At 40.2% G+C, this 25,461-nt stretch overlaps 1 long non-coding RNA gene across 1 annotated transcript in view; it reads left to right on the top strand.

Moving 5' to 3' along the window:
- Positions 1-359: 359 nt before the first annotated feature.
- Positions 360-25,461, top strand: part of LOC117874391 — a 66,285-nt gene continuing 41,183 nt past the window's right edge. Inside the window, exon 1 of the long non-coding RNA XR_004644963.1 lies at positions 360-455. This is a non-coding gene — a long non-coding RNA (uncharacterized LOC117874391). The remainder of the gene's footprint in view (positions 456-25,461) is intronic.

Raw genomic sequence — 25,461 nt, 5'->3', positions numbered from 1 at the left:
GTCCCCAATACAAAGATTAGTTTTTTTTCTCCAGTTTATCTAGGTCACCCACTTGGTATCATTTCTATTAGTGAACACATTCCCAACACTGAAGAGATTCCAATGCCTAGGGATTCTTTAATCATTAAAATATTGTTTCTTAACATTAAATTTAAACTAAATCAGCCCCATTCGTGAACTGGCCTGTTTAAAATTCCTAATTGTAGTAGTTTCCAGTGTTCCAGTTTGAAACAATGTGTTGATCAACAACATATTTCAGAATCCAGGAAGTTGCTTTTTCCAGCCAAAAAAAGAAGACAATGACCATGACCAGATTGTTTATATTCTATTGCCTAATGATTTTTCTCTCAGAGGAAGGTTTTCTCTGTAAGAAAGAATTTCCCCCTGCACAGCTGATGTCTAAGAGAGACTGTGTCCTGATGACAAGATTCAGAAAGGTCGTTTAAATTATACTGGTAAGGTTGTCTCAAAAATGATTGCTATTAAATATGTTCTAAACTTAATATTCCCTGTAAGACTGACTGCCTCCTAAATGACATTTTGACACATTATTTTAGATGTAAGTGTGCATGTGTTGAATTTTAAGGCCTCCCTGTTAACTTTCAAAAAGCCTCATGAACTGAAATGAGTCAGGTTTATCTTGCCAAGCCTCTGGTACCTTTATGGTTTGAGGGTCTGAGGCGTTAGGGATTTTGATCTTGGAAATGTAATAGGTACCCCAGAACCAGCAATGCTTAGGGCCAGATTTTTAAGCATTCAGCACCCAGCAGCTCCTTTTGGGCCTGATTTTCGCAGAGAGAGCAATGTGTTGGCATACTTACCTCTTTTAAAAATCTGGCTAGAGGTGCCATAAAGGAGCTGTTGGATGCTTAGGATTTTGTAAATCGCCTTAGTTAGTTGCCTAATTGTGAACAGCGCTCTTTTGAAAATCTGGCTCTGATTGTGGGTGCTTTTGAGGTGGTGCCTCAGTGCAATGGCTAAGCTCCTGGGCTCACATAGCCTAGAAGGGCTGCCAATCTGTTCCTGGGTCCAGGAATCTGAAAACCCTTTCGTCTCTCCCAAGTCCATCAGGAGGTTAGTTGGGGAACCCGAGCCTGCCCACTCCACTGGATTCCAGCTCAGGGCCCTTGAGATAGATAAGTAGGATCAAGGTTTTTTTACTTTGACTGCGCCCCAAGCTTCTTCCTATCTGCCCCTGGATCTCTGCAGGCTCTCCAGCCTATTGGTCAGTCTGTCCCCTCCTGGGCTGTTGTTGTGAAGCTGTTAAGTAGTTTGCTGGCAGGAGCTCCTTTCTCCAACCTGCTCACAACTGCAACCCCTCCCCTCTGCTTCCCAGCCCTTTTATCCTCCTAGCTGCTGTGAGGCTTACAATCAGCAGTGGCTTGAAGTACCTGTATTAACCCTTTGGTACCTGGGCCAGCGTACATACACCCCGTGACAGTACTGAGCACTTGAGAATCTGGCTGATTGTGACACTAGTGACTTTTTTTTTTTTTTTTTCAAAAAAAGCTCATCTTCCAGAATACTGATCTCTTTTGACAATCTGGCCATTTTCCAAAAGAAGGTCTGAGCTCTTTTGAGAAACTGGGCAGTACTGTATGTATTTACTTTTGTGACTCTGAAGCTGTGGAATGTCCTGTCTCCTGCCTGGCTTTTTAGAGGGAGCATGCCCTGTAATGCAACTAATTTCCCCTTGTGGGGAAAGGTGGAGAGCAAGAGCTAGGTGCGCATAGATCCCAACAGAGCAGGGAGACAGAACAAAATGCTGGGTGTTTGGCTACAGCAAAATAGTCAATTCTGTAGCAACACTGCTGAATTTTGTAATATCTTGAAAAAAAGGCTAAATTCCATGGCCATGCAATCACAGAATCCATGGGTCCCTGTGAGATGACTGTGGCAATGCACACCTCTCGGAGTAAATGTTTCAGGCTCTTTGCAGACTCAGACAGGCATCAGTTTACATTTTCAAGGTTGTCTCTGCAACCATAAGGTAAGGTTAGAAAAATAATTTTTATTTAAATGAAAGTGGAGGTTCTCAATCATGATTCTGTGTCAAGGGGTGAATTCTGCACCAAATTTATACCAGGGGAATCACAGACTACACAAGGAGCTGAGGATATCTTACTTACTTTGCAGAGGTGTTTTGTGGATCTATTAATGTTTGTAAAGCACTTTGTGCATAAGAACTATTATATGATGTAAAATAGTAATCCTATTTTCATCAAGTTGTAAACTGAGTACTTTTCCTGGTGTTGAAAGAAGATATAATGTAGGAGAGAGATATGGGCTATATATGGAGGTAATAATGTGGTCTTTAAGTAATAGAGAAATCACTACCCTGATGAAAGAGTTAAGAATAGCTTGTTTGTCCAGAATTTATTTGGGCATCACAGCACTAAGAATCCAACCCAGATATTTTCTATCTTGATTACTAGTTAGGAATGCAAGTAGCAACTATCAGCAACAATCTTACCACAAGTCTTGCTAACCTGTTTTTTGAGGTATCACCTGTCAGGGTGAAAGGATTGTTCTGTGTCTGTGCTCAATTCAGTCATTGGCTTGTTAATTGAGACTTACGACAAAGGTGCCAATTGTGGTAGTGGTATGGATTCCTGTTCATTAGGAATTGGATTGAGACCACCAATTCATTTCATGCAGACAGCTGACCAACCATGAGTTAGTAATGACTTTCCGTTAGTGGTGACCTAAGCTGTATTTGAACTAGTGACCTTAATGTGAAAGGCTCTGTATCCCATTTCTAATCTTCCGAGGATTTCATTTCTAACTTTTATTTTGTAATAAACTCTGTTCAACCACAGGTTTCCTCCTTAGTGGATGTTAAGGCAACAACCTGTTCTTCTTCACCTAGAATATTCTGATACCTCTCTCACAGTACTAAGTGATATACCACATACAACCTTTCTCATCATTTCATTCTGAAAGGATCTGAATATATTTTAATTAAAAAAAAAAAAAAAACCTATAGAATCTCAGTGTTCTAATCAACTTGTGTTCAGGAGAGCAAAGAGAAGATTTTATAAGCTGTATTTTTAGTACCCCCAGATAAAACAGTAGGCCCAATAGCACAAGCAAAAATTCTGTGATCCTTACTTCAGCAATAGCTAAATTCCTGTGCAAATCAATGAGCTCTTTACGTAAGCAAAAAAATTCAGAATTGGCCTAAAGTGTTTTGACACTTGTGCTGGTGCTAACAGAAAGTTACCATGTAACAAAAGCAAATAAAAGAAACAAAACATTCAACATTTCAGAAAATGTTTGTTTTTGGTTCAGTCTGAGGAACAAGCAAAGATTTGAGTCATTTTATCATATCTGGTTAGTCCATCCGATTAGATGGGCCAAATTATCTAAATTAATATTTAGAAACCCACACTGGCCTGTTTGTCTAGAATCACATTTAAAAGCCCATATTGTCCAACCTTTTTTAGATTTATTCATATATTTATTAAAATTGTCAATTTTTTATCAAACCCTCCTCCGATTTGTTGATTACTGAAAAGGAATAAAACACATTATTAAAACAAAAGCATTAACATTTCCAATTTATATGAGCATCTTCAAACTAAAAAGATCCTGCAAGAAGAGTGAGCATCTCCAGTTATAAACAAAACTTGTTATTTTTATGGTTGTTACAAAATATTTAAATTAGTACTTTTTTTTTTAAGCAAGGCAAAATATTTTAGGGATAAAAATTTAATACTTTTTGTGGAGATTTAGCCATATAATTCCAACAAATGTTAATGAGAACAGGGCAATTAAATCCTATTAATTGCAATAAAAATGTACTCTTAAACTTCATATTTTCTATTTGCATTTGGTTGACAAGAATTTAGGAAAAGATTAAACAAAACAGTTTGTTATGAAACCCAGCTGCTTTGATGGATGGGTGATGCGTCCAGATCTAAAAATCCGAGGGGAAAAAACCCATACCAACATAAAATTACATTAAAACAGACTTAAATAAAAAAGTGATCTTTGCTTAAATAGGGGAAGTAGTCTGCAAAATAGTGAGTTTAAATCAAGAAAATTGCACTACTCCCTTTCTTCTCTGAAGCCAGTGCTTTGTTAAAAATATTTATGTAGCCAGACATAGAGTCCTACTTTTGTATAAATTATAACACAAACATTCAGATTCCCAAAGAGTTCCAGTACTCTCTTCCTCTGTTAGTGCTATTTCTCCATCTCTTTGATCAAAATGACCAGCCTTCAGTATATGGTCAAATACTTAACATATTTTGTATAGTTCATTCAGGAAAATACATGACTTTAATTACAACTCCATGAGTCCCTTGTGGTTTAAAGGAAGAAATAATCATAAGCTTTACCTGAGCTCCTGCTGACAGGCAGCTGAAGGAAAGTCGGATGTAAAATAAATACTTACAATTGTACTGTAAATGTACTATTATTAACATCAGTTGTGGAAAACTGTTGCCCGAGTTCAAAGATTGTAAATGAGCCTGGCAGTGAGACGTATGGCCCAAAGATTTGTTCTGAAGTCACTGTTATTATGCACCACAGCTCCCTTTTCCAATATAAAGGGCAAACATTTCCCCTAGACACCAAAATGTCTAGTTTGTGTTTTGTGTTGTGCTTCTGAAAACTATTTTCCTACCCTATTGCTGCAATTTTGCCTTAATTCAATGTCTACTATACCCATCATATTAGAGCTGGTTGATTTTTTTTTTTAATTACAAAAAAAAATTTAAAAATGACCTATTCTCAAAATAAAAATATTTTGCAGAAAATTTTTATTTTTTTTAAAGAAAATTTCCATCTTTTTGGCAGAAAAATCTCAAGCTGAAATTTTTGACCAAAAACGTATTTCCCCAGTTTTCATTTATTTCCAAAATTTTCATAAAAAGTTTACCATTTTCTGACCAGCTCTATTGTGAAAGTTTCTGTTTATTTTAGGTCAAAAAGTGATGTCATGTTCTCAGCCAACAGAACAACTCCAGCTGTAACATTAGCTGTATATAATAACAAAATCTCTTTTTTATTCATAACATTCTTGGGTACATCTCCTATGACACCTGACAACATCTGAAGAATGTTCCTATTTTAACTTACATTTTACTTTATTATTTTCACAATTTTTGTTTTCAAGAGTCTGGCTAGAACACATTGAAAGGTGAAGAAACATGCCCCATATTCTGCCCTATCTGATGAAAACATTTTCTAGATAGTCTTCTATTTCTAGATGTTAGCCTGAATTATCCTGTGCCAAAGCTTCTGTATTTTAGTTCATAGTATTGTGATAGCTAATTGCTAGCTGGTTAATAGTTAGAAACCCAGTAAATGATAGAACTCACGGGGTTCTTTCTCCGCTAATTGAGCTCATTAATAGTAAGAAAGCAATAACTATAGCAGAAACAACAACTGACCAGAAGTCATTTGCACAAAAGGAGCTTAGGTCAGGCAGCTATGTGGTTTAGAGAATTAATAATAGGACACAGAGTCTAGACCAGGGGTTCTCTAACTTCATTGCACTGTAACTACCTTCTGGCAACAAAAATTACTACACAACCCCAGGATGGGGGACCAAAGCCTGTGCCCGAGTCCCTCCGCCTCAGGTGGGGGGAGGAGGGAGTCAAAGCCCAAGGGCTTCAGCCCCAGGTGGCGATGGGGGTCTGTAACCTGAGCCTTGCCACCCAGGGATGAAGCCCTCAGGCTTCGGCTTTGACCCAAGGCAGTGGGGCTTGGGATTTGGCCCTGGGCGGTGGGACTCGGGCTTCGGCTTCATTTTCAGGCCCCAGCAAGTCTAATGCCAGCCTTGGAGACCCCATTAAAACTGAGTTGCGACCCACTTTGGAGTCCTGGCCCACAGTTTGAGAACTGCTGGCCTAGACCAAATCCAGCCCAGATCAGAAGAGACTGAGTGTTGTACCATCTTCTAAGGCCTGGTCTATACTACCCGCCTGAATCGGCGGGTAGAAATCGACCTCTCGGGGATCGATTTATCGCGTCCCGTCGGGACGCGACAATCGATCCCCGAATCGGCGCTCTAACTCCACCAGCGGAGGTGGTAGTAAGCGCCGCCGACAAAAAGCGGCAGAAGTCGATTTTGCCGCCGTCCTCACAACGGGGTAAGTCGGCTGTAATACGTCGAATTCAGCTACGCTATTCACGTAGCTGAATTTGCGTATCTTAAATCGACTCCCCGCTGTAGTGTAGATGTTCCCTAACATTCAGACAATTATGGGTGTAGTGAGGCACAGTGGCCTCCCACTCTCACCTGCTGGTGGGCAGAGCCAGGCAAGCCTTGCCCCTTGCACCTGAAGCTGAGAGGCAGGACAGGAAGTGTAAGAGGTGAGGCCTCTAGCTCAGTGGGATGAGAGTCAGGGAAGGACCCAGATGCCTTTGCCTTGCTGCTGGCTCCTGGACCAGGGACTAATCCCTTCCCCTGGAGGAGAACCCCAAGGTAGGGGAGCTGCCGAGGCTGCCATCAGCCAAGTATCTTGCGTAGCTGCCAAAACTGCCTGCAGACAAGTGCCCTAAGGAGCTGCTGGGACTGCCGCCAGATGAGTACCTTCAGGAATTGCTTGGACTGCCAGTTGCTGAGTACCCAGAGGCAGGGCCGGCTTTAGGCACTGCGGGGCCCGATTCAAAAGAGCTGCCGCCGTAGACAGCGGCGGGACTTCGGCGGCAGCTCAATTGGCTGCCGGTGCCTTCGGCGGAGGGTCCTTAGGGACGTTGCGGGGCCCGAATCAGGTGAATCGCCTTAAAGCCGGCCCTGCCCAGAGGAGACTGAGGACTCCCGAGCAATGGAGCCCTACAAACAGGTAGGGGTAGGAAGTAACCCAGAGAAACCAGACATTAGTTTGGTTGTGTGACCAGAAAATGATTCAGTCTGTTTTGGTGACTTCCCTGCTGACCCAGTGGTGGAACCATCCTCAACTGTTAGGGCCTTGGGCTGGGACCTGGTGGAGTAGGGTAGACCCGGGTCCCCTACCCCCTGAGCCCCTCCCCCCCTTTGTGGGCTGGTGTCCTACTCACTTGAGGCCAGCAGGCCTACTCACATAGGCTAAAGACAGCCTATTGCTCTGCTCCGCCCATAGGCTGTGTTTGCTGTTCGCTCCAGCCCGAAGACTATATCAAAAGATTGCTCATTGCCTTGCCTCCCCCCCGCTCCCCTGCGGGTTAGGGCAATAGACTCTGTGCTGCTTTGCTCTGACCAGAGGATCAGAGTCCTAGCTTGCTAATTGACTCCATTACTGTGTGAGGTAGTGAAGCAGAGTGGCCTCCCTCCGAGCCTGATGGGGAGGAACGGTCAAAGAACCACTACAATGGGTATGTATGTAAGAACTTCTCAAGTGTGTGAAATCATGTCATTGTCTATTGGCTGGCCTACCCAGAGGACATTCAGTAGTTACAGATTTTCCTTTAGCTCAAGTGATAAAGGCTTGGGGGATATTGGCAATAGAAGATTTGGGGTCAGATCCACAAGCTGAGTTACAGCCCCTGTGTGCCACACTAGCCTAGTTGCACCACTTTCATATGGCGGCTTAATTAATATATTAATGGTGAGCATAATTTTGCGCTGAATATTATTACAAATTTTGGATAGTGCCACGAGTGTGAGATTGGTGCTGTAACTGTCTGTGTACCGTATTGATATAACACAGGGGCTGGCAACCTTTTAGATGTGGTGTTCTGAGTTTTCATTTATTCTCTCTAATTTAAGGTTTTGCGTGCCGGTAATACATTTTAACATTTTCAAAAGGTCTCTTTCTATAAGTCTATAATATATAACTAAACTATTGTTGTATGTAAAGTAAATAAGGTTTTTAAAATTTTTAAGAAGCTTCATTTAAAATTAAATTAAAATGCAGAATCCCCCGGACTGATTGCCAGGACCCGGGCAGTGTGAGTGCCACTGAAAATCAGTTCGCGTGCCGCCTTCGGCACATGTGCCATAGGTTGCTTACCCCTGATATAACATGTAGTCTTACCTAAAGTATAAGTCCCACAATTAAAATTAGAGATGAGTGAATTAAGAAAGAATTATTCACCAATATTTTATTAAGAACACTTCCATATTCAAAGTTATTCACAGCTAATTCACACAGCTCTATATTAGTTGCTCAGATAATGGGAAAAAATGTTAATTGAATGATTTCTAAAAAGATGATAAAATGATATGTCTAGAATAAGTGTCAGTGTGCTCACCAAAATGTCAGTGTTCTGAAACATTGCCAGATCTGCAATTTATTTTTATCTGAAATATGATCAGTGTGCTACAGCATTTACTGTAAACTAGAAAATGGAACTGGATACGCTCCCAGGTCTCAAAGCATTGAAAAAGAGTGCCAGTAGAGTACAGGTCCTTTTGATACAGCAAGCCTGCCTTTATGTGGGTGAATCAGAGAGACTAACTGAATAAATAAAATCACTGCATTCAGAATCCAGTTTGCAGATGATGCAACAATCTTCATGTTAGATGATAACTTAAATATTTTCTTTCTAAATGGCTTGTGTTTGAAATACCTGCTTTTATAGTTCAACTGGATTTGTAACTGAGCTGACTTTGTCATGGAAAATTTAGTTCTGCCTATCAGTAGGGTCAGACATGGTACCTACAGTTTAGACATGATCTTTCATCTACCCTTTCAGAATTAGGGGAATGACTTCCATTGAAGTCAATGGCAAAACTCCCATTGACTTCAGCATTCCAGGATTGGGTCCAATATTAGATCACCCCTCACCCTTCTCCTATAAACTGCTGTATAGGTGCAGATGATTTCTTATTTTATACAGTATAATTCAGAAAATATTTTTTTGCCATAAGTTTAATATGAATCCCTTATATGGATGTACCGTGTGCCATTTAGCGCCTAACTTATGGTTTATACCCACATCTATTTTGCTATGAAGTTAAATAGGATATATTTTAATGTGCTCATAGATTCCTGGAATATCTAATTACATAGCAAAAAAAGGGGTGGAGGGGAACTCATTACAAATAAATATTTGAAGCAGTGAAGGACTTATTCTTCAGGCACTACTGGTCTTATAAAGTATTTTTGGCAAGACATTCTCTTTGAGGGAGTCCAGTACTAAATACATAGAAGTTCAGAAAACCAGGTATGTAACTTTTCCTCTGGCCGTGATATTTCTCAGAGATCTGCAGCTCCATTGGTCTGCTGATCCTGTGATCATGGGAAGATGGTGGGAAAAGAAAACACACTCACCAAACAGCAACTTTTCACACAGACATTTATTTCTCATGCCAGTTCAGGATAGTGAGAATTTTGTCACTGATGGTAGACCTTGCTTTGGACATTGTATCTTTTCTCTAGCATTACATGAAACTTAAAGCTGTTCTGTACAGGCCTCTGTCTAGAGAAAAACTTTTCACAATGTTGACAATAGTTGTCTCTTCCTATTATAATGGCCCCTTAGACAGTTGAAACTGAAATTGATTTCCCTTAGCAAATCTCTCTACTCTTCGACTGCATGCTCACATTGGTTTATTATTGCACTATAGGGTTGTTCTTCAATGCTAAGCTTATAATACTGAATATTTTTTTATTTTGTTTATGAAGACTATTGTGTAAATTCTTTTGGGGAAAATCCTCCCACATAAATAAAGAGTTTGCGTATTTTGCACATAGAAAGGAAAAGTAGGTCATATTTGAGGGTTTGCCTGTCTTAATAGTGTCCCTTTAAGCAAAACACTAGCACCAGTTCTAATAGGCAGTTTTCTTAAAAGGTTTCACTATATGAAATGAAGCACTTTCTACAGAAGGATCCTTGCGATGTTCCAGCCTTCTTTCTTGGTCTTTCTGTCTTACTCCCTCTCCTATATGTAACCATTGTTGCATCTGACAAACCGGCATGATAGGTGAAGAGAAACTGTAGTATCTGCTGAATATCTGGTGCATCATCTACTGGGGAGTTGCTTTATCATCTTGTAGGAGAACTGACTCCATGATGTTCAGTAAGAGATTTTTTTCCTTTCTAGTTCATCCCTGCTATATTTTTTCCCAACTCTACTATAATCCAAAATTGCTCACACGGTTTAGCATAATCATGTGCTATAATCAGGACCCTATGTACTCTATAATTCTATGGTCACAAAATCTGGTGCAGAATCCACCCCACTCCATCAGTGTGAATGGGCTGCACTGAGGACAGGAGTGGCTACTGTATAATCTCTCAGTTGCGGGAAAGGACAGAAAATGTCTGGCCACGCTATTCTACACAAGTGTAACAGTCCCTGGAAGATCCTTACAAGCTGTCTCATCTAGAGTGATTTAAGAATATTCTAAATTGTGCCAGGGGCTAAGGTCCAAATTAGAGTGATGCAAAGGTGAATTAAAGCCATTTTCCCATCTCCCCACCCTGGTCCTGCACTTAGACCGTCTGTCCTATTATCTTTAAGGCATTACTCCACATTTACACCAGAGCAGCTGAAATTGGAATTTGGCCCTTTATCTTTGCAAACTATATTCTGTACTTTCTTTTATACACTGTATTCCCAGGTCTGATCCAAAATCACCACATCAGAAAAAGAAGTCTATTTTATGTTGCTGAACTGAAACCCTTTAGATTCTCCAGGATATTTTTCTTTAAAAAAAACATTGCATGCCAGAGAATCTGAGATTCATATACGGCAGGATATGGTCTCATTACACCCTCCGCCTACTCATTTGGAAGTGTCTCATGATTTTCCTACATCATTTGACACATCTGTAGTTGTTTAATTGTTCTAGCCTTTTAGACTACATTGTGAAACAATTGCTTACTGGACTCTTTTTTTGTTTTGTTTTATTTTATTTTATTTTTTTTAAATTATAAATATAGCTTTCCCATGCACAGCACCTCCTCCACAGCAACGCAGACCTTGGAAACTTGCATGTTATCCAAAAATATGATTTTCTAAACAGGACGTTTAGATCTGCATTGAAGAAGGCAGATAGAATAGTCTGTGTATATGAAAAATGTTTCTGTATGTCTAAACAAGACACTTTTGGAATGGGAGTGCATTGTATTTCTGGATGACTTTCTTTTTTATTCAGCTATAGTCATTTATCTCAGTTTTGGCTCTAATTCAGGAAAGCACTTAACTACATGCTTAAGTCCACCTCTATCCAGGAAAGCACTTAAGCACATGCTTAAACTTATGCATCTACATAAGCAACCATTGCTGTACAGGGATACTTTCTTGAACTGGGGTCTTAGTCTTCATGAGGTGATCAGCATTTTAAGCCACCCAAAAAGAAATGTTACCGAAGTGCACTTATTTCTCTTCACTGGTATTGTGTCATTCAGTACACAGCACTTCACTCACACATTGCCAAATGCTTCAAATTCCGCTTTTCCCAGCCTTACTCCTCAGTAGTGAGGAGAACTCCCCACTTCTCAGACAGAGACACCAAACATCTGTCAGATCTCTAAATCCCCATCTGTGACTCAAGGTCACAGGACCAGCGAATCAATGCATTATGGTGCTAAACTACAACTCTAAGATCCCGTAATGGATGTATTTAGTTGCAAATGTTTAGAAATGGTCACAAAAGAATGTTAAACAATCTTCGTTGAAACAGGGGCTTCTGCAGATACAGGCAGTGAAAGCAATCAGAGTGACTCTGAGAGACTGATGAAAGAGCTCCTACACACTGTATCACAAGAGGTCTGTAAGAACATTATTTGGTTTTTGAGAGGGGAAACATATGAGAGTCAAACTAAAACAAACCGATCCATAGACAAATCTAGATCACCAGAGTCTGTTTGGCTGGAACTTGTTTGTAAAGCAGTGTGGACTGTGGAATAGGTAGGGAAACCTGAAAGTGAAATAACTAATGGAGAAGGAGGAAAGGATAAGTTTAAGCCCTTCACTGGTATTTTCCACTTCCCACTTCGTGTGGTGAATGAACACCGCAGATTTGCTTGGAGTGTCAAAGTTGCTGGCAATGTTGATGCTTTGGAAAGGCCACGCCAGGCCTGACTCTACTGGTGTAAATCAGGAGTATCTCTAGTGAAATATATTTGTATGTAACTAGTGTTCCAGACAGTAGAATCAGGCACGCAGTGCCTGGTACTTCAAGCAGAACTGGATGTATAGTTTCCTCAACTTACCAGGCAGAACCCAAATAATGAACAAGCTTCTACCAAAACAAATGTCTTCTTTAAAACAGACGTAAAGTGAATTGTGTTGTCGTTTAGGATGACAGATGGACATCTATTCTACTCTGTTCATGTTCTTATACCATATTCATTGTCATCATATCTAAGTACCTGGAGACTTTGGTCCTCTATTTATCCATAGAACAGGTACAGCGCCAGGAGCCGTCATACAGCCCACCCTGCAATCCCAATAGTGTGTGTCTGTTCTACTCTGGAGAAATCACTTGTAGGGGTGAGACTAGTTCAGTTTCCATTTCCATCCAACCCTTGGCTGCAGCACACTGAGGCCAGCAGTTCATGCCACATGGGCCAGCACACAGCCATTGGGTAATAACAGCTTTTGATCATTACTGAATTAGGCTACATTTGATCCAGCAGAAAGCTTCATATCCCATGAAAAATCCTCTGTTGGTATTAGATTTCCAAATGTGTCTTTTAACATGTCCACTGAAGCTGAAAGACTGTATGAGCAACTTTATCCATTTTATTATAAAAGAGAGAAATTTTTAATTCACTAAACTTCTAAATAATTAAAGTTTGTGGATGGAATTGAACAGTCACAGGAAAGTAAATACCATACAGTGGCTTTAAAAACACTTCCCAATGAGCCATTAGTTTAGTAGCATTTAATTACACAGTCACTTAATCGCAACATAAGTGACTTTCTTTATACCTACTGTTATACCCTGTACATTATAAACTATGCCTGAGTGTTTTCAGAGCATAACCTAATTTCAAGTGTCAGGCTCCAAAGGGGGACTATCGTGTAGAGCACAGAACTTATTTTACTTCCTGTTTCAACTAGCTTTCCAACAGAAATGTGATAGAGACACTCTGATGATCAATTTGGTTATTATATTCAAGAAACAGACCTCTCTGCAGATTTGCTGAAAGCTCTCAACCCCATTGGTTTGACTAGTAAAACAATGTATGTTACAGAAGAAGAGCAAAATTAAATAGGCAAATGCAAATGAATGTAGATGATTCAATCTTATGGCCATTTCCTGGCTGCAAGACTATAGAAAGAAGCACCATTCTCATTTAAATGGAAAAGTTCTGAGAGGACTATACAAAAGCCACTGGAGAAAAATGTACAGTTTGGATGTACTCAATATTAAATGCTTTTAGAATACATGGAGTCTAGTGCTCTACTGCAATAGCAATGGAATTGCTTGGGTCTAAAGGATTAACAAAACACAATGACACACCTGCTGGAAGTGGTGTGGAGGGACCAGGGTGCAGCAAGAGTGTCCAGGAATAATGATGATTCTGCCAGCACTTCTCCTGGAGGCTGCCAGGCAATGCACATCATCCTTAGAGGGTACACTGCTCTCCTTCCCCATCCAGCCAACTCTTCGAGCCAACAGGGAGGGAAGAGCCTTGGCCTCACTCTGTCCCCTTCCAGTTATCCAAAAAAGGCATGAGCTCCCAGTCACATTGTGGCTATCTATCTTGTTTAGGTCAGTGGCTCTCAATCTTTCATATCCCATTCAGGAGTCTTTGTCTTGTGTACCCCCAAGTTTCACCTCACATAAACTACTTGCTTACAAAATCAGACATAAAAATACAAAAGTTTCACAGAACACGATTACTGAAAAATTGTTTACTTTCTGATTTTTAACCATACAATTATAAAATAAATTAATTGGATTATAAATATTGTACTTACATTTCAGTGTATAGTATATAGAGCAGTATAAACAAGTCATTGTATGAAATTTTAGTTTTAGGGCTGTCAAGCGATTAAAAAAATTAATTGTGATTAATCACAGGATTAAAAAAATAATCATGAATAATTGCACGATTAATTGCACAATTAATTGCACTGTTAATAATAGAATACCATTTATTTAAATATTTTTTATGTTTTCTACATTTTTCAAATATATTGATTTCAATTACAACACAGATACAAAGTGTACAGTGCTCGCTTTATTTTTATTTTTGATTACAAGTATTTTCACTGTAAAAAAACAAAAGAAATAGTATTTTTCAATTCCCTCATTACAAGTACTGTGCAATCTCTTTATCATGAAAGTTGAACTTACAAATGTAGAATTATGTAGAAAAATAACTGCATAGAAAAACAAAACAATGTAAAACGTTAGAGCCTACAAGTCCATTCAGTTCTACTTCTCGTTCAGCCAATCGCTCAGACAAACAAGTGTGTTCACATTTGTCGGAGATAATGCTGCCCACTTCTTATTTACAATGTCACCGGAAAGTCAGAACAGATGTTTGCATGGCACTGTTGTAGTTGGCCTCGCAAGATATTTATGTGCCAGATGCGCTAAAGATTCACATGTCCCTTCATGCTTCAACCACCATTCCAGAGGACGTGTCCATGCTGATGACAGATTCTGCTCAATAACGATTCAGAGCAGTATGAACTATTCAAAGCTGAATGGACCGACACATGTTCATTTTCATCATCTGAGTCAGATGCCACCAGCAGATGGTTGGTTTTCTTTTTTAGTGGTTCAGGTTCTGTAGTTTCTGCATCAGAGTGTTGGTCTTTTAAGACTTCTGAAAGCATTCTCCACACCTCGTCCCTCTCAGATTTTAGAAGGCACTTCAAATTCTTAAACCTCGGGTCGAGTACTGTATCTTTAAAAATTTCACATTAGTGACTTCTTTGCATTTTGTCAGATCTGCAGTGAAAGTGTTCTTAAAATGAACAACATGTGCTGGGTCATCATCCAAGATTGCTATAACATGAAATATATGGCAGAATATGGGTAAAACAGAGCAGGAGACATACAATTCTCCCCCAAGGAATTGAGTCACAAATGTAATTAACACATTATGTTTTTAACAAGCGTCATCAGCATGGAAGCATGTCCTCTGCAATGGTGTCCGAAGCACGAAGGGGCATACAAATGTTTAGCATATCTGGCACATAAATACCTTGCAAGGCCGGCTTCAAAAATGCCATGTGAATGCCTCTTCTCACTTTCAGGTGACATAAATAAGGGGGCAGCATTATCTCCTGTAAATGTAAACAAACTTGTTTGTCTTAGTGTTTGGCTGAACAAGAAGTGGACTTATATGCTCTAAAGTTTTACATTGTTTTGTCTTTGAGTGCAGTTATGTAACAAAAAAAATCTACATTTGTAAATTTCACTTTCATGATAGAGATTGAACTACAGTACATGTATGAGGTGAATTGAAAAATACTATTTTTTTTGTCATTTTTACAGTGCAAACATTTCTAATAAAAAATAACAAAGTGAGCACTGTACACTTGGTATTGTGTGGAATTGAAATCAATATATCTGAATCTGTAGAAAACATCCAAAAATATTTAATACATTTTAATTGGTATTCTATTGTTTAACAGTGAGATTAAAACTAGGCATAGAATCATAGAACTGGAAGGGACCTCGAGAGGTCATCTAGTCCAGTCCCCTGCACTCAAAGCAGGACTAAGTATTATCTAGAAAATATATAGAGAAGAGTTAATGTACCCACTGGAAGACTTCTATGTATCCCCAGGGCTACATGTACCCTTAGTTGAGAACCACTGATTTAGGTGTATGAGGCTGGGAAGCATCCTTTCTTGTCTTGTACACTCACAATGGAACCAGTCTCCATATGATCCAAAGGTCTCAGCTGCTACTGCAGAACTACTCTTGGATCAGTTCTGTGTTTGTAAATTCAAGTCTACTCCTGCTCCTCCCTCTATTTCTTTACTAGACAGGTCTTATAAGGAATGGTGTGCTCTCTTGTACGCTCTCTCTCCATTTGGCTAGTTGTGTTTTTTTTTTTTTAAACAATAAAAATAGAGACACTAGCCCATTATTTCCATCATGTTGAACCTCCAAAAGAACACTTCTAATACACTTTATGTGAGCTGTGAAGGGGCATTTCACTTCTATTGAAGGTGACACAAATTGGGATTTAGTGATTTCACATCTGCTAGTCATTAAGGTTACAAATTTAAAAAAACAGTTGGTCAGTTTGCCAAGAACAGCCTTCAGCTATTGAAAGTCTTAGGTGTGCCAAAGAAGGGTCCACATCCAGTTTACCTCTTCAAGCACACAAAGCCAAATATTCTTTTCCTGGTTTTTGAGTCTTCAAAGTACCACTTTCTTGGATTGTGGGGAAATGCCATGAGAATGAGTGGCTTTGAGGGTTTCCTGTTTGAAATACTACAAAAACATTATTCTTTCAGCATTTTGCTGAGATGCAAGACCAAAGGCCTCAGGGAGATTCCTAGATATAGGAGACTAATGCTTCTCTCACTCCACCCACTTGCCTTCTGTGCTTCAGCACACTCAGTCCTGCCCTGGTTGGTCTTAGAAAATTGCTGAACAATTGTAAAATGATTAAATTAGTGGTAAACCACAAAGGTTTACCAGTTTCCACAGACTGAAGATGATTACTCAAGTGCCTACAATAGTATCTTTGTAAGTCAAAGTTATTTGTGTCCCTCTTTAAATTGTAGTCTTCATGTCATATTATGTTGTGTTATATTGCATCATCAGTAACATAATGGGACCAACCATGCAAGGTGCTGAGCTTCATTAGGTCACTCAAGTCAGTGAGAGTTGAGGGTATTCAGCACCTCATAGGATTAGGCTCCACAACGCAGATTTGAATGATAAAACCAATACATGATTAAATTTAAAGCAGGACACTGGTGTTTCCTGGGCTGATAGCTATTATGAGATAGCAGCTGCCTCCCCAGAAATGTCTAGCAAGCTAAAATAATGTCCGGATTAATTGGAAAACTGGTATTTATGGAAAGTGGCTAGCTGCCAATGGGTTGAAAAAAGCAAATAGTGTGAAGTAAGTTGGCATACCTAATTTTATCCTGTGCAAGTAACTACATTTCTTTACACAGTGGCTGCTTTATTAAAATAATAGGATACTGGAGAGTGCATAGGTGCACAACAGCCAAACTTTATTAGTCAAGCCCATTTCTACTTGATTCTTGAGTATTTCATTGAAAGAAAAAGCTACATAATGCACTTCTATCCCCTCAGCTCTCCTTAGTGGATAGCTTTCTATTACTTCTCTCACTTTCCATTTTTTACTGCTTGTCTTTCATAGAGCTATTTACAGGGATGGTACTCAACAACTGGAGGACCATTCTACCTGTGGTCTGATGTGACATTAAGATTATCTGTTGTTTGTAAGGATGGGGTGGGGGAGAACACTGTAAATAAATTGCACAAGGTGTTTGACTAGAAAAAGTCATCCATGCGGTATGTAGCCAGAAAAGAGACAGGAATGGGATGATGTTCTTTCACATTGGGGCACAGAGAAAATTTAAAATCCTTTCCTATGCCTGTCGTAGAGATGAAGAAGGGCTTCTACTTCTATCTGCAAAGCCTCAGCCAATGGGTCTGGTGAGTGTCTGGGAGGGGAATAATTTGGTGAATCTGAATTGCAGTCTCCAGGGAGAAAAAGCGAAGTATTTTTTGCTGTCATGAATTTTGGAACATGTTCAGAGGGAATTAACCATATCTGTCAATCTAGAACATTCATTTCTAAAAGAGGCAAATGCCCCATCAGCTATAGCTGTGTTTTGTATGGCTGTACTCACTAGGGTTCTCAATATGCTGGGGACGCTTTGTTCTGGTCTATGAGAGATGAATCCATGCTTCCCAGAGCTAGTAAAATCAAATGGGCTGGGGAGACAGTATTAGTTCTTCCCCAAAGGAGGACAGGGCACCAGCATCCCTCAATGAAATGGTCATTTAAATCCTGGCTGAAGAAGGAATCCATTAATGCTGACAATCTCACTGCTATCACTGGCTCTAACATGCCTGCTTGTATTCAAGGCAATTGATAAGATGTTGTTAGAACAAATCTGGCTGTGTCCCAAGTCCTTACATTTTCTTGATCACTGTCAATCTGGTTTCATGCCTGAATATAATACTCCTGGGCACCACTGCACAATGCAGAATTTTGCAGAAATTAATGTTGTTCGCACATAATTCCTTTTCCCCCAAAGAAATGGGCTGCAGTGCTGATGGCCGCCACTAGGAGCTGCTGGACCCAGCAGAGCCCAGCTCACACAGAGAAGACATTGCAGAGGGGATGGGATGGAGCTAGAGCAGTGGTTTTCAAACTTTTGTACTGGTGACCCCTTTCACATAGCAAGCCTCTGAGTGCGACCACCCCTAATACATTATAAAAACTTTTAAATATATTTAATACCATTATAAATGCTGGAGGCAAAGCGGAGTTTGAGGTGGAGGCTAACAGCTCATGACCCCCCATATAATAACCCAGTTTGAGAACCCCTGAGTCAGTGTGTTCCTGGCAGCTGCAGTTCCCAGCATGCCCTGAGGGAAGGAGAGGGCGGCACACAGGAAACTGCGTGCAAACCTGGGACTGAACATCAGGCTGTTTCTCCCTCTGGATCCCTGGGCTCTGAGGGGGATGGGGGGGGGGTGTCTGGGCCCCTAGCTGGACTCTGGGGGGAGAGGCAGAGAAACAGGAACTGGGTTATCATAGGGGTTTCTTTAACTCTTTACTCCTTGGGGAATTTTTGTGTGTGTGTTATTACAGACGTACTTGCTGACAGGTATTTTAAAATTAATTACCAAAATATATTAAACTGGCATGATTATGCAGTGTTATTTGGACAAATAAAATGTGCAGAATTTTAAAATATTCTGCACAGAATTTTTATTTTTTGGTACAGAATGCCCAAGGAGTAATATTATATGGAAACTGAACTCTTTTGACCAATGGGTGTGGTCATTCTAGCAGTATCCTGATAAAAGTCAGGTGTTCAATGTCTAGGCATTTGCAGGGCCAGTGCAAAAGGGGATCCAGGCCAAATTAAAGTCTGCCGGTTGGAGGGGGACAGGATGGGAAGATCTTCTGTAGGGAAACAGTTACTATTTTAGTATCCAAAGGGGTGCTAGATCCAGGACCCATTTAGTGCTGGATTTTGTTTTTTCTCAAGGGCAAAATGTTTGTACAAGAAGCTTCTTTCTCTTGGGCCCTTAGCCCAAGAAATAATCTGGACTTGCTGCTCCCATAAGCACAAGAAATCCATGTACCTAGTACCTAGAACAACATTACCTTCTCCAGACTAGCAGGGGAGGCACCACACCTTTGCATAGGGTGGTGCAGTATGCACTGTGCAGAGCTGTGCATTATAGGACTTAATCCACCCCCTCACAGGGAAAGCAGAGCAATCATTTGTAAACTTGCCAGACCTCAAAAGTTTGGAATTTGGGAAAAGCAGAAAAGCAACAAAGTTCCAGATATTTATCCAAAGCTTATCAGAACTACCCAAACATCTTAAGACTACAAAATTAGGTTAGAGAGGCATTCTCCCCATTACTTTCTGCACCTCTGTTTCCCATTCTAGGTAGACTGGGAAAAAAATATTTCTTCAGAAATTCCAGGACAACAAGAACATTTGGTTTGAGTCTGGTTCTTAAAATGGACACAGATTTGGGAGGGTTTGTGATGGGGTCATATCTAACCTAAACTTGCGTGCCTATCTCTGTGACTCCCATTAAATTCAGTTGGATTTTTTCAATTAAAATACCATGAAACACTGAAAAATGACCCTAAGAACAAATTAGCTTGTTTCTCTTTCCCAGCTGTCTGTTTACATGCTGTGCATGACATTAAGGGTCTTGATTCAGAAACAAATTCTGAGGGCTATTTGTTGGTTAATACAGCTCTCTGATTGAACATCCTAGAAAAGAAAGAACTCAGGAGTCTGACAGCTGTGAGACTGCAGTGTCAGCCAAGAGATTTGAATTTCAGAATAGTAGAAAACATAGTCCTAAAGCCTTGGTATTTTTCATATGGGTGAAGGCTGTTTATAGTATCACATGACAAAGCCATGGGCTAATTCAGTCTCTGAGGGGGGGGGGGAATACTTCAGCTTCTCCTATTAACTGATACAGAAAACCACCTTCGTATTGTACTGGGGAGACTTACTTCCTAGGCCTTTCTCTGCTGCATGCAAAATGCTTGTTGCCACTTGAGGATGACTGCAAGAATGCTGGGGCCTTGTAGCAACTGGTTCATCCTTTATGCTTATAGTGTGTAAGTAGTAATTACAGCACAAACCACATGTTTGCCCTCACAGTTTACTTGTGAGACCAGTTTCTGTGACTCCAAAATAACAATTGAATTTTTATGGTCAGGCACAACCCCCTTCTCATCCCCCAACCTCACCTTGCCTTATATAAATCTAAAGGCCTTTTAATTTGTGTCAATACTGTAAAATAGGTCACACAAGCAGGGGAAGGGGGTTATTCTGCAAGTAAGGGTAATTTGTGACATTCAGATCTGGGTTCAGATTTTAAACATCTCTAAAGTTCAGAGGTGTTTATATCTGAGTCTTGATTTTGTGTTGAATAAGAATCCTTATACGATCATATTCATTGCTTTCACTATACCATGCTGATGCTCATCCCTTTTGGTAGCGTTGTTCAGCAGCTGATCACAATTGCAGTCCCTGCACTCTCCAGAATGTGGCAGTGTGTGCTTTCCCATTTCAGGCCAGGCAGTTCCAAGCAGTGTCATTCCTTCCGTAGGCAGAACTTTTCCTGGAGCTTCCTTAGGAGTTGACTGGCACCTAAATGGCATGAGTGAGCCCCAGGTGATCTTGGGCAAATTGCTTATGGCCTACCCTTGAAAGGTACTGAGTGTCTCTGAATTCTGTATATCGATTTTGAGGGAGAATTGGGAGGGTGGAGAGATAGCGTACTTAATATCCAAGCTACTTCAGTCTTACACCATTATAATGACAATTGTATTCTGGCCCCTCACTTACTCATCTCTAAAATAACTACACTAATACTTACCTCCCAGCGTATTCACAAGCTTAGTTACTGTTTGTGAAGTACTTGGAGCTCCTTGGATAAAAGGCAATCTAAAAATACAAATTAGTAGTAGTACTGTGTTCTTGGGTTGCCCTTCCTCTTCCTCAGGACAGATAAGGAAGCCAGTTTGGTTTAATGATTGTGAATGATAAGGACATCTGTGTAATCATTATAGAAATAGTAACATTCTGCTTAATAGGGATGCATTCTGAACAGCTAAGTGGTATTTCACCAGGTGTTTAAATAAGTGTGCAATTTTAAGCTCTGGACTTTTAATATAGAAGATACAAAATAATCATATTCAGAGTAAAATTCAACCCTCACAGCTCCAAACTGAGGTGTTACTTAAATCCTACCTAAGCTCTCAAAACAGGAGATCAGGAGGACTCTAGTGGTGCATAGCTTTCATTTTTGTTCCACACAGTATTTTATTTCACTTAGTCTTTTCAGACTTTTGTTTAATAGCCTCTTCTCTGAGTTGAGACAATAATTAGGATGACAGTCTATGTAACAGGGTTTCCACTGAACACAGAATAAAAATCCACATTAAAAGAACATTATTAACATTGGAAGGTCAAGCACTCACAAGTCAGGAAATGTCAAAATTAAGGTTGCCTTTGCATATGCATTGCAGCACGGTCTTTAATTATATGCTCATATTCTTTTTTTTTTTTTTTTTTTGACAGAGCCCCTGCCTCATTCAGTGCAAACTATTTTTTGGCTAAAACTAGTTTGCAAATTCACTTCAAATTCATAAATAGTTTGGAGTCAACCAAAAGCGCATTTTTCAGCAAATAACAATTCATCTGAATAATTGTGCCCACCTCTAGTCAGGACGGGAATGGGAAAGGTTTGACGCAGAAGTTCAGTGATGAAACAGAAAATGAGAAATACAGTCCAGCATCAGAGGAAACACTGTTTTCCTTTCAGTAAGAATGTTTCTTGTTCTGCATTGGAAGAAAATGATTCTTTTGTGTTCTTTATCATTGGCTTATGACACTACCACGGGGAACAGGAAGGGAAAAATGAAGTCAAAGGAGGACAAAATAGAGACCCTCCCTGGGAAAAGGAGATAAAACCTTAACACAATTCACAGAATTCCACATATCTCCATATGCACATTGTCCTGAACCAATGGGGATCAGTTACAGCCGCTCATAGTATTCTGCTGGGCCTTCAGCCAGAACTCTTCCCTTCAGAAAGGACAAATGGTCCTACAGATTGTTACCTTGTCATCCAAACCTCTCCACAATCTGATCCAGCATTCCAGTGTATAGGAACTGAGCCTGCTGCCAAAAAAGAGAACATCCACTGGAGTTAAATGATGGGGCTTCTCTTACAGAGACATAGAAGCCACGGGGTTGGGATTTTAGCCACGATCCTTCAAGTTACTGTACGTGGGTGGATTTCTTCACATATCAATTTGCAGAAGCAGGACATTTGTTTGCACACATCTAGCTAAACAATGTGGGGCCTGCTGTGTAGCCTCTCTTTTTTGTGATGTGGGATTTATAACCAATTGTCCTCTTGCTACAGTATTATCCTATTATATGTATTTCTATTATTAAAGACTCGCCAACCCTTTTCCTGAACATGGAGTTACTCAGTTTTCCCAAGGGAAAGTAGGGCTTCCAATACTGTAAACTATGCTTACAAAAGACTACATGCCGAGGCCTCTACTGTGCAGGTTGGAAGTGAGAAGAAGTCTTATTGTTTCCCTCATCATCTGATTGTGTGGTTGATTTTATTAATAATTCCCTTGTTCTTCCTATTCCTTCCGCACTTAGTTCTCCCCTTAATTCTGGGGGGCGATCTGGAGTGAGAATGCACAGGTCTGAGGGACCTGAAGAGGTGAAAATGCACCGCGAGAATGCACAGGGCCTGCAGCTGCTCTGAGGGAAATATCAACAAGAGAATAATAGAAAAATTGGGAGACACATCCCTCTCCAGCGGGACTTTTAATATAATTTTGTAGGACATATTTTATATCATTATGTTGGGAGTAACCAGGTGGTGCTGTTACATATAGGCTACATCTACACTTGGAGCTAAAGGTGTGACTTCCAGCCTGCATAGACTACCCAGGCTACCTTGATGCCATGGTAGCATGATCAGCACAGGCTAGCTGCCCTGAATATGTATCCAGAGGGCCCAGGCAGGTTTACTCAGAGTGGGCAGCCAATGCCACCGCTTGCCACTGTCCATGCTATCGAGGATTACTACTATTTTTAGCACACTAGCTCGATGGGAGCTAGCTTGAGTATGTCTACTAGAGCTGGTGTAGACATAGCCATAGTTTTCTTAGCTTTCAAGCCATTGTTCAATCTATGAAAAAAACAATGCTGCATTGTTGTAAGTTTTGTGGCATATGTTCTTTTTTGCGGCGCTGCTGCAAGCAGCAGGAGAGTTTGCGTTCCACCTTAATCTCTGTAACTAGCGTTAATCCTTACAGCAGACGTGCTCCCTGGGAACTTGGTTTTGGTGCTTTGGCTAAGGCAAAGGTTTGTCTATACAAATATTTAGTTTGCAACAAGCTGGGGTGTAATTCTACCCTGCACTAGCCTGTCACTGTTCCTGTGGACTCTGCTGACACCACTTCAGCAGTTTCTTCAAGTGATTTGTTCTAGTCCGGTCTCAAAGAAGACTGATGATTACTGAATGAGGGGATTACCTGTGTGCTATTTGACTACCTCCATTCAAGCACTAGCATATATTTATACTAAAAGTGTACCCAGACTTTGCATCACTGATTTCTCCTCCACTGAGAAACAACTTGAGTCACCCAAATCTGCTACTGCTCGGCAAAGGAGTGACAATTTTGAATGTATTCTCACAGACATGGTGGCACCCAGAGTGTACATGTCCCAAAGCAAGGTTGATGTCACCATAACCAAAGGTCCCCTCTTACATAAGCTAGGGGCTATCTAATGGGATAGGATGGATTAGACAATGACAAATACACTTGCTATAAATAAATTTATGTATAGACATTTCTATTATGTATTCTATTTTGCTTGCCAATTGTAATTCCATGTTCAGTCTGTTTGGGCACCAGGATGTATTCCTGAAGAAAATATGCATATATCCACCTGGTAGCCCTCTGTAAATAGAGAGAGCAAGTGGTGTTTTGGATTTGTGCTTCAGCCTTGTTTTTCTGAGCAGTACTGTTCAGGAGTAAATATAATATGTACAACTAACAAAATATATTATTGAAGTTGCATTTTCATAAGCCATAATCTATATTTTGCTATTTTAAAAAATTACATAAACAAAAGATGCTTATGGTAACAAGTGGGTGTGTACAAACTAAGCAAGGAGCTTTGAAGCCAGTGCGCTCTTGTTATACTGGGTACAAAAAGATAATATCACAATGTAGCATAAATGAAAACTCTGAAGATATCTCGTTTGTTTGTTTGTTACTGTTTTGTTTAATTTCATGGATACACATGTTCCTTTCTGGGTTCTTATAAGACTGCAAAGATACGGTATTGCCAGAGTAGGGTTTTTTTTCTTTTTTTTCTTTGAAACCACAAATTATACTGTTTATCATGGTTATGAAGCAACAGTTGGGGGACAAATATGATATTAAAAATAGACTCGGATTTCCCAATCACCAGGAGTGCTGGCTTGCATGCCTATGCAGCAGTGTTGATTTGGGGGTAGTTAATTTTCTTGGCCTTTGTTTTTCTACTGTGTGATGCTCTGAGGTTATTTCTAGGCAAAATGAAATATATAGCTATACATAGTAAGAGAATTGTATAGTAGAAAATGTTCTTGGCACACATGCATAAGTTAGGATGAGCGCATAACATGCGTTGGAATGGAATAGCTGTTTTTTGTTTATTTGTCCATTTGAAAGCCATTTTGAACATAATTTTTACATTTCTTTTATTAACACACAGTGGAACAGCTTCAGATACTTAAAGCATCATTGGGCCAAAGAGAGAGAGACTGGGGAGATGAGAGGAGAGAATGACTATGTAGGCTGCTGGTTAGGGCACTCACCTGGGAGATGGAAAACCCAGGGTCCAGTCCTCCTGTTCCAATCATTCTTTAATTATTTATCCAAACTAGAACACCTTCTATGGGAGAGACTAAGGGAGCCCCCATCAGAGCCACAGGGCAGTGGTTAGAGCTCTCTTGCTGAGTGGTGGGAGACTCCTGTTCAAATTCTTTCTCCCCTTCAAACAGAGAGGGGATAATTGCACTCTGGTCTCCCACATTCCAAGCAAGTGCTCTAAAAGTTATAAGGAAGGCACCACAGCCACTTCCTCCAGTGGCCAGATTTTGAATGGGACCTGATCCAATTGGTGGCCTCTGAGCAGATTGGGCCCCTCACACAGCTTAGCATCTGAACACCTATCTTTCCCTGTTCTTTGAATCTCTCTGGGGCTCAGGTGGGAGATTGGCATCTAGAGGCCTAGTGGGAGACAGTAGTGAGGAGGCAGAACTGTGGGCACCTAGGGAAATTTTACCCTGAAACAATAAGGTTTGGGGTGAGTTTAGG

This window comes from Trachemys scripta, chromosome 3 (assembly GCF_013100865.1).
Source record: "Trachemys scripta elegans isolate TJP31775 chromosome 3, CAS_Tse_1.0, whole genome shotgun sequence".
Lineage (NCBI taxonomy): Eukaryota > Metazoa > Chordata > Testudines > Emydidae > Trachemys > Trachemys scripta.
The sequence above is the reverse complement of the archived record's forward strand: the minus strand, read 5'-3'. Positions and strand labels throughout refer to the sequence as shown.